Below are 10,268 nucleotides of genomic sequence, written 5' to 3' on the forward strand. Positions count from 1 at the left end.
CGTGGATACCTTCCTTGGGGCTGAGCAGCAGGTGAGTGTCCTGGACCCGACTCCACCGGCACTTGCGGACGCCCAAAGAGGGAGGTCGGATCAATGGGGAACCTACGGCCCGTCACGGAACCGCCAAGTCCAACAGAAGGAGCAGTCATTCCAGCAAGGACGGAGTCCAAATGCTGGTCCCCGCAGAGACCCTCATCTCCTTCCGGATGTCGGCTCGTCGCAAAATGAGAGGAACTTCCGAGGACGTCGCCCACAGGACCCACCAGATGCCTGGTCTCCAGTAACCGGTCCATCGGAGCGCTATCCACGGCCCCCTCCAGCGTGGGAACCCTCTCCATGTTCTGCCTGCGGAGAACAAGGCCACCGGTATGTGGACTGTCCACTGATGGAGTGTTCATTCAGCAGGACCATCGCCTCGGCCTTCACTGGAGAAAATTACAAGCCCTGGCTACTTCAAGCCCTGATTGAGGGAAAAACCGTCCAGACGCTTGTAGATTTGGGCTCTTGGAAAACTCTGGTCCTCCAGGAACTGTCACCTCCCAACGTGTGTTCTTTTGACTCCCCATGGAGCATAGAATGTATACACGGCGATGTAAAACGCTATCCGACGGCCAAAATCCGGCTACAGGTAAAAGGTCAGGAGGCTTACCTCAAAGTAGGAGTCACTCCTTAGCTCCCTGCCCCCGTTGTGCTCGGTCGGGACAGGCCTTTCTTTTCGGACCTAATGGCCCCAGTCTTTCACGAGGAGCCTCCTTCTAGGGCTCAGGAGAACCCTGGTAAACTGTTCCACTTCTCGGCAGACCTTTTTCCCAGTAGACACCGGGTTCAAAAGACTCGGAAGCAAAGACGCTTGGACAAACAGGACTGGTTGCAGAAATCTGGGTCTCAAGGTGACCATTCTAGTAGTCAGAGGTCACAAGTGATGGCTGGGGATGGCCAAAGGGAGGGGGATATGGGCCTTGGAGATTTACCAGACCTGTACCTCCCTGACTTTCGCCAGAAGCAAAGGGAAGACCCAGTCCTTGCTAGACAGTATGACAAGGTGGTGAAAATTGATGAACAGATTTTAGAAGCACAGGGGGTGATAGTGTTCCCCCATTTTGAGCTATCAAAGGATATTCTATATAGGGTGAATAGGCAGACACAAACAGGGGAGGTCACCAGACAGATATTGGTTCCCAAGGCGTTTGTTAAATCTGTGTTCACTCTAGCCCATACTGTCCCTTGGGGTGGTCACCTGGGCAGGGATAAAACATTGGACCGTATTTCATCCCGATTCTATTGGCCAGGGACACATAGTGATATTGCTAAGCTATGTGCAGCATGTCCGGAGTGCCAGCTAACTAGTCCAAAAGGACAAAAACCAGCCCCTTTGGTTCCTCTACCCTTGGTGTCAGTTCTCTTTGAGAGGATTGGGGTAGACTTGGTAGGATCTCTAGAACCTTCTGCGAAAGGACACAGGTTTATCCTTGTAATTGTTGATTATGCGACAAGATATCCTGAGGCGTTCCCCCTGAGAACAGCAACGGCGAAGCAAGTAGCCAACAAGTTGTTGGAACTATTCTCACGGGTTGGACTTCCCCAGGTTATGTTGACAGACCAATGTACAAATTTCATGGCTAAACTGATGCAGGATGTCTTAAAGTTACTAGAGGTCAAGTCTGTTCGGACATCGGTCTACCATCCACAGACTGACGGATTGGTGGAAAGATTTAACCGAACTCTAAAAGGGATGCTGAGGAAATTTGTAGATTCAGAGAAGAGAGCCTGGGATGAACTTCTCCCTTTTCTGCTGTTTGCAGTGCGGGAAGTTCCCCAGGCCTCCACGGGATTCTCTCCATTTGAATTGCTCTATGGCCGCCAACCCCGGGGTATCCTAGACCTCCTAAAGGAGTCCTGGGAGGAACAGCAGTCCCCTTCTAAGAATACCCTGCAATATGTACTAGACCAGGGGGGCGCAAATTTTTTTCCCTGCGCCCCCCTGCCGGCTGTCCCCTCATTCCCGCGCCCCCCCCAACTTACCCGCGCTCCGGCGTAATGACGTCACGTTGCCATAGCAACGTGACGTCACATGACCTCGCAGCGTCATTTTGACACCGCGTTGCCATGGCGATGCAGGGAGGAAGCCACGGTAAGTAAGGTTTACAGAGGCCCTGCAGCTCCCCCGGCACTTAATTTAAGTGTCTTCGGGAAGCGCGCGGGGCCTCTGTAAACCCCGCGCCCCCCGTCGGCAGTGTCGCGCCCCCCCTGGGGGTCGCGCCCCACAGTTTGCGCACCGCTGTACTAGACCTTAGGAAGCGCCTAGATGTGGTCGGCCATTTTGCCAGGGAGAATCTTAGATCAGCCCAAGACAGTCAGGAGAGACATTACAATCAGAATGCTCGCATGAGAGTGTTTCACCCAGGAGACCAGGTGATGTTATTGTTACCCAGTTGCGAGAGTAAACTCCTGGCCAAATGGCAGGGCCCATTCGAAGTACTCTGCCGTACGGGTGATGTGGATTACGAGATCGCTCAACCAGGATCCAGGAAGGGTAAACAAATTTACCACGTGAACTTGCTGAAACCCTGGAAGATGCAGCAGTCTCTATTCATCCACCCGGTGGAGGAGGAAACGGACTTGGGTCCTCAGCCTCCACGGGAGAACATCGTGAGTGACGATAAAATCCCAATGGGTAAACAGTTGTCCTCTGAACAAAAAGGGGACTTGTTAGCAATAATTACTCAATTCCAGGATGTTTTTTCTGACTTACCAGTACAAACTAACTTAATTTCCCATGCAATCGAGACAACACCTGGGGTAAAAGTACATTCCCGTCCTTATATGTTGCCTGAAAGTCGTAGGGCTCTGGTAGAGAAGGAGGTACAAGAAATGTTACACTTAGGAGTAATTGAGGAATCATGCAGTGAGTGGTGTAGTCCACTAATTATGGTTCCTAAACCCAAGTTTGACGCATATCCGATGCCAAGGGTGGACGAATTAATTGACGGCCTTGGTAACGCGGAATATATATCCACGTTGGACTTGACAAAAGGATACTGGCAAATACCCTTAGAGGAAAAGTCCAAATGCAAAACAGCCTTTGCCACTCCCATGGGTTTATATCAGTTTGTGACAATGCCATTTGGACTGCATGGAGCCCCAGCCACATTTCAGAGACTCATGGATAAGGTACTGAGGCCCCATAGGACTTATTCCACAGCCTACCTAGATGACATTGTCATTTATAGTAAACACTGGCGGGCCCATCTAAATAGGCTGAAAGCGGTCCTCAAATCTCTAAGAGAGGCAGGGCTCACAGCCAACCCTAAGAAATGTGCCTTGGGTAAAGCGGAAACCAAATACTTAGGGTATGCAGTGGGAGGTGGAAAAGTAAGGCCACTAGCCGACAAGGTAGCTGCCCTGAAAGAAGTTCCGACCCCCCAAACAAAAACGCAGGTACGCTCTCTGCTGGGTTTAGCACAGTACTACCGGCGGTTCATCCCCAACTATTCGGAAGTGGCAGCCCCTTTAACGGACCTCACAAAAAAGTGTGCCCCTACACAAGTGGTGTGGTCAAGGGATTGTCAGAGAGCCTTTGAGGACATAAAAAGGTGTCTATCAGAGGGTCTCATCCTTAGAAGCCCAGACTTCAACAGCCCTTTTATAGTGCAAACAGATGCATCAGAGATAGGGCTAGGGGCAATGTTGTCACAACAGTTTGAGGGAGTTGAACATTCTATCCTTTTCCTGAGTAGGAAATTGTTCTCAAGGGAAAAAAACTACTCAGTGATTGAGAAAGAGTGCCTCGCAGTAAAGTGGGCAATCGAGGCTTTGAGGCATTACCTGGCAGGAGTCCATTTTACTTTGGTGACGGATCATGCTCCACTGCAGTGGTTAAATAGCATGAAGGATTCCAATGCTAGATTGACTAGGTATTATATGGCCCTCCAACCCTTCTCATTTGAGATTCAGCATAGGCCGGGAAAAGAGAACGCAAATGCTGACTTCTTTTCTAGAGAAGGGGTGGATGGTCGGGCTTCAGCCGTGCGTAGCCCCAGCCACACACTAACAGGGGAGGAATGTGACAGGGTAAATAAAAGCCACCAGTTATATGCCTGGAAAACCTATGTCTAGTCTGCAGTGCAGCACTGACTAGGTTAACTCAGCTGGGAACCTCAGGACAATTATTTGGATCCCAGCTGCCTAATCAAGGTGTGTTAAAACCCAGGCTATAGACACATGGATCTTGGCTGTTGATGAGAGAGGAATAAGCTGCTAAAGTGATTCCTGAAAACAAGGTCTGAATAGCAAAGTAGTGAAACTGTGAACTGTCTGTCCCCTGCATAGAAAAAGGGTAGCTGCATATATATATATATATATATATATATATATATATATATATATATATATATATATATATATATATATATATAAATAAACTGTCTGCTAAAGAGAAACTGTTTTGTTCGGTTTTCTGAAGGAAAAGTCATTTTCGTTTGTTGCTGAAAAAGAGCTATTTTTGTTTTGTGTGCTGTTTTTCAATGCAAAATAAAACAGCCTTGTCAAGAAACCCATGTGTGTAGTTGCATGTACCCTGCAACATATGGTTGTCAAGAAATGAGATTTGATTTTTTTCAAAAGGCTCCTGCAGTTAAAGGGCCACACACACACACACAAGAATGGAAGAAATGTTGAAAGCGTTTCTGTGCGAGCAGGCCCGGCTGCAAGCGGAGAGAGATGAAAGACTATAGACAGCACAGGATGAGCGGATTGCCAAGCTGCTGACCCAATTCCAAGGGTCTGCCGGTGCAGAACTGGCCAGCAGACCCCCGATACTCCTGAGGAAAATGGCTCCGAATGAGGATCCAGAGGCTTTTTTACTAACATTTGAAAGAGTCGCCGAAGCTCAGGGCTGGGCTGCAGATCGCTGGGCAACTGCTTTGGCCCCGCTCCTCATAGGAGAAGCCCAGGTCTCATATTAGGGCCTCCCTACAGATCAGGCAATGGACTACCGACAAGTAAAAGCCGCCATACTGGATCGCTTAGGTCTGACCCCAGAGACCTACCGGCAGCAGTCCCGGAACATGAAGTACACCGCTAAGATGAGACCCCGGGTCCTCGCTCAGTGATTATTGGACTTGTGTACGCGCTGGATAAAACCCGAGGAGTGCACTAAGGAGGCAATTCTTGAGCAGGTGGTTTTGGAACAATTTCTACAAATAATACCCCCTACCGCACGCTCGTGGGTAAAACGCCACGCTGCAGAAACCCTAGCTTTGGCGGTACGACTCGTGGAGAACTTCCTTGGGACTTCTTTTTCTAGAGAAGGGATGGATGGTCGGGCTTCAGCCGTGCGTACAGGGGAGGAATGTGACAGGGTAAATAAAAGCCACCAGTTATATGCCTGGAAAACCTATGTCTAGTCTGCGGTGCAGCACTGACTAGGTTAACTTCAGCTGGGAACCTCAGGACAATTAGTTGGATCCCAGCTGCCTAATCAAGGTGTGTTTAAACCCAGGCTATAGACACATGGATCTTGGCTGTTGATGAGAGAGGAGTAAGTTGCTATAGTGATTCCTGAAAACAAGGTCTGAATAGCAAAGTAGTGAAACTGTGAACTGTCTGTCCCCTGCATAGAAAAAGGGTAGCTGCATATATATAAACTGTCTGCTAAAGAGAAACTGTTTTGTTTGGTTTGCTGAAGGAAAAGCCATTTTCGTTTGTTGCTGAAAAAGCGCTATTTTTGTTTTGTGTGCTGTATATTTTTCAAGGCAAAATAAATCAGCCTTGTCAAGAAACCCACGTGTGTAGTTGCATGTACCCTGACACAGGGCTGTTTTTAAACGCTCTGCAACTACTGCCATACAGTCTGCCTACAATAAGACGAGCACCCGACGCGAGGGAAATCTCATGACCGCGCACATAGCAAAAAGTCCTCGTCGAGCGACTGAGGAGTGCTGACCTCAAGCACCTTCGGGAGGAGACACAAATAAACTGGAGAAAGGGTTCCAATCCCAGTGGGACTGAGGGTTCTCTTCCTCCATCCACTCTCATTCAAGTCACAGAGATATCTAGAATGAGAGTGGAAGGATGGGCTTTGGCCCGAGCTTCCCACAAACAGGGGAGGTATGTAACAGGGGAGTTATCCCTGTTCAGGTAATGTGCCTCTAATCCAGCAGTGTGGTGGTTAACTGCTGGTAGTCAATTAAAAAACACCACCTGCCTGATTAGATTGCTTAGAAAAGCCTGTCTTTTGAGAAAGGAAGTGAGACTCCTTAGCTCACACCTGAGATGAACTTGGAGACAGAGTAGAGATTCCTTAGTCCACAACTGGGCTGAACCAAGGAAGGACAGATGTCTTGAGCGACAAGCTGACCACAAGACAAAGGGGACAAGATTCTACCCTGGAGCCTGACATTTCCTGTGCACACAAGGGTGCGGTTCCAAGAGAGCAGAGAAGCTTCCCCTACAGCAGCCCAGCTAACAGATAAGACTTTCATTTAGAAGACTTTTTATATCTGTTCATTTCATGCTATATGTTTCGGGCTGGGAGACATGCATATCTAAAGGGAGTGGTGGATTGCATAGTATTTCACTAGAAATACTCCCAAGTGAATAGAAGCTTTGTTTACCCCTTGTTTGGATGGCTTCCTGATGTTAAGGAAACAGGCGCAATAAAAGCCTTATTATATTTCACCATAACCAGTCTCCCTTGCATACCTCTGTGAGCGTCCGCCTACAATGCCATTAGAATTTGAGGCAAATCCCTATGTTTCCAGTTAGAACGTTCTAAAATCAGAACAGACTCTGAAAGAAAGAAGAGAAGCATCCTAAACTTCAGAGCTCTTATCGAAGGAAGGATGGAAAGAGAAAGTTATCTGTGCAAGTGCTCCGCAGCTGTAGCCATACAGGCTGCCTAAAGAGGGATGAAGGCTCGTCAGTCTTATTAATTAAGCATCCTGCATTCTTCAGTCGATATAGAGAATGGAACGACAAATGAGGAAGTATGAATATTTTAAGCAATGTGTGATTGTTCTCCAGTCAAACGTTAGAATGTTTCAGCAACAAAGACGCTACGGGAATATGACGAAAGCTGCTTATGAAACATACTGGACACCTAACAAGCTCCTATTGAACCCCCAAAATGACCACAACATATATATAAGCATATGAGTGTCACAGAGGAGTGCTACTGAGCATGGCAATATATATTTTTAAAACCAGAGACAGAACATAAAACACAGACAAAGCTCAGTTTTTAGCACATCCAGTGAGACTCATACACGGTACAGTGCCTAAATATATATGTATAATTATCTAATAAGTAAAATGGTCTTTTAGTTTGACATTTTTGGCCAAAATTGTTGTAAGCCCCTGAGCCAACGCCAAGGCAGACCACATATCAGGGGTCCCTAACGCTAATATAAATTCTTAATAACCTGTGTAATAACAGGAAGAATGATTTATAGTAAATCTGTCAATATTAGTTGCAAAGTTCTGAGTCTGACTGAAGCTTTTATTAACCTGTACATTACCAGGAAAAGCACTCTGTATTAGAGATGTCACAGCCAAACTGCAAGCAGGCAAGTTCCCCTGAGTGGAAGATGCTATGGAGAATTTATATTAGCGTTAGGGACCCCTGATATGTGGTCTGCCTTGGCGTTGGCTCAGGGGCTTACAACAATTTTGGCCAAAAATGTCAAACTAAAAGACCATTTTACTTATTAGATAATTATACATATATATTTAGGCACTGTACCGTGTATGAGTCTCACTGGATGTGCTAAAAACTGAGCTTTGTCTGTGTTTTATGTTCTGTCTCTGGTTTTAGAAAGCTGCTTATGGTCTGCGTTCTAACCAAGCAAGCTGCACGTTCCTATAGGCGCATTCACAATGCTGTCTCAGTGATACAGTCTGCTTTCTACAAGATGCTGGAAAAAAAAAACAAGTTACAAGTGAGAAGTGTAATTCAGATCCAGTCATTCTACCGTGTCCACGTGATCTGAAACAGATTCCTTGTTATGAAAGCTGCCACAATCAAGATTCAGTCTGTGACTAGAAACAGACAGAGATGTAACCGCTATTGCATGATGAGAAAGGCATCACTGGTTATTGTAACGGTCGTGCTCGCCACAAACCGGGACCGGACTGCGGGGCTGATGTAGGGATGTGAATACACTGACCTTAGGCCACGGAGTCAGGTCTGGAGTGCATTTCTGTGGTCAAACGTAGCTGGCTCAGGATTGGAGAAGGCTGAGTGGTCTGTGGACAAGCCGGGGTCAGATTTGGAGAAGGCAGGGTTAACAATATCCAGGCTGGGGTTCGGCAACAGGAAGGCAGGTACGTAGCACTTCAGCATAGAAGCTGCAGTATAGGAATGGCCTCTACATGAAGAATGGGAGCGACCCATAATGAAGGTCTCTGCAAGGGGAGTAAGCAGACCGGTCTAGGAACACTGAAGGTTAGCACTGGGGATCCAGCACTTAAGCACAGGAACCAGGCCCCTGCAAGGAGGATATGTAGCAGGCCACAGAAACCAGGAAGCAGGCCTCTGCAAGGAGGATATGCAGCTGGCTACAAGGAATGGCTAAGGCAGGTAGCTTGTGACAAACACAGTTACATCCAAGTAGCACTTGGTTTATGCTCAGCCACAAGGACTAGAGAGAACCCAGTATAAGAAGGGCTGGGAGCCAATCCAAGGACAGGGGTGTGAGGGAATTTCTCCAATGATGGAGCACAGAGACGGAGCTGCAGTGATTGCAAGCACAGGTGATACTGATTGCAGATTCAAGCGGGAGTTGTCTAGAAACTGCATAGCTCTGTAAGGAAAGGGTTTCAGCCAAACCCAGGAGCAGATTCCTTACAGTTATTCAGTGGTGCCTTTTTCTGAATATATTAATGCATCGAGAAATAGAGGCACAAGACTACAAATCTTCTGACTATAAAAGAGAGATTCTACGGGGTACAGTCAGAGCTAATAAGAGCTCCACCAAGGTTCAGCTGCTGGAGATCAATAATGCCGAGTCAGATGCAGATGTTCATGCTGTCAAATCAGTGGAAGATTCTCTCACTGATTCTTGTGCAGAGCCTGATGTACAAGTTGCTAATTCCTATGCTCCCACTGTGAAAACAAATGCACCTCCTCTTGAATTTCCCTGCAGCGCCTGAGATACCCATTGCTGATTCCTACAAACCCACTAGAAAGACAAGTTTACTGATCACGGATTCCCTGGCATCTGTGTTGATGCAACCTGGCACTCAACTGTCCCGATGTACTAGCCTCCTACCAACAGCCAATCTGAGAACCATCTCGTCACTGTGCATGTTGCTGACAGATGGATATGTGTAACTGGACTAGACCTTAATAAGAGGATAGTATCTGAGTCTTCCGTTGAACCCCCTCAGTCACTGCATGTGCTGTTTTTTTGGCTGGAACCCATTTGTGGCAGAGCATCCTCATGAACTTCTGCGGGCTGATCTGAGTAGCTTTATGCTTCTGACCAATCCTCTGTGCTATGTGCATTGTGCTCAAAGAGAGAGAAATCTGAGAGATTTGTATCCTCCTGTCGGCCTTCCAAAAGGCTTATACAGCCTGTGCCTGGGTTCCCTGCCTTGCTGCTAGTCTGCATGTCTAAGTATTCAGATCCTCATCATGAACTGATACCTATGTATTTACAGTCGACTGAACAGCAAGTCTTGGCTTCAGAGTTTACGATACCTGTGATGTCATCCGAGTCCGTCTGTGATGCTATTAAATCAGAGTTTTCATGGGACACTGCTTTGGAGCTGCTGAACTCGTCCCTTTTGCCTGTCAATAGACCATCAAAAGTGGCTCACCTTGAGTCGGTCTTTCATTAATATCACCCTGAAGAGCTTAGAGGATGGTCTGGAGGACACTCTTGAGAGGAGGAAGTAATGTCACGGACATATCTAGTTAGCTCTCCCTCTATCACAGTTTCCTTGTTTGTCCACAGGGTGTGCAGCTACTCCTGTCTGCTCTGGAATTCCTCTGCTGTCTTCTCTTGGTTCTCTTATGGTTTCCTGTCTTCTGTCTTTGTCCTGCCTTTTATATTTTCCTGTCTTCTGTTCTCCTTTGCCTTTGTTTTGTATTCTGGTGACTCTTGTCTGCCATAAACCTGTTCCAATTGCCTGTTCCGTGTATCCTGTTTTTTGAGTGCTAGTTATAAATAAAAGGTATAAATAAAAGCCTGTATTCGGCTTGTCCCAGCCCTGTTCCTGCGTCCCAGTCCTGTTCCTGTCCTTTATTATAACATGGTTAAAAATAG

The sequence above is a fragment of the Ascaphus truei genome, chromosome 2 (genome assembly GCF_040206685.1).
Source record: "Ascaphus truei isolate aAscTru1 chromosome 2, aAscTru1.hap1, whole genome shotgun sequence".
Taxonomy (NCBI): domain Eukaryota; kingdom Metazoa; phylum Chordata; class Amphibia; order Anura; family Ascaphidae; genus Ascaphus; species Ascaphus truei.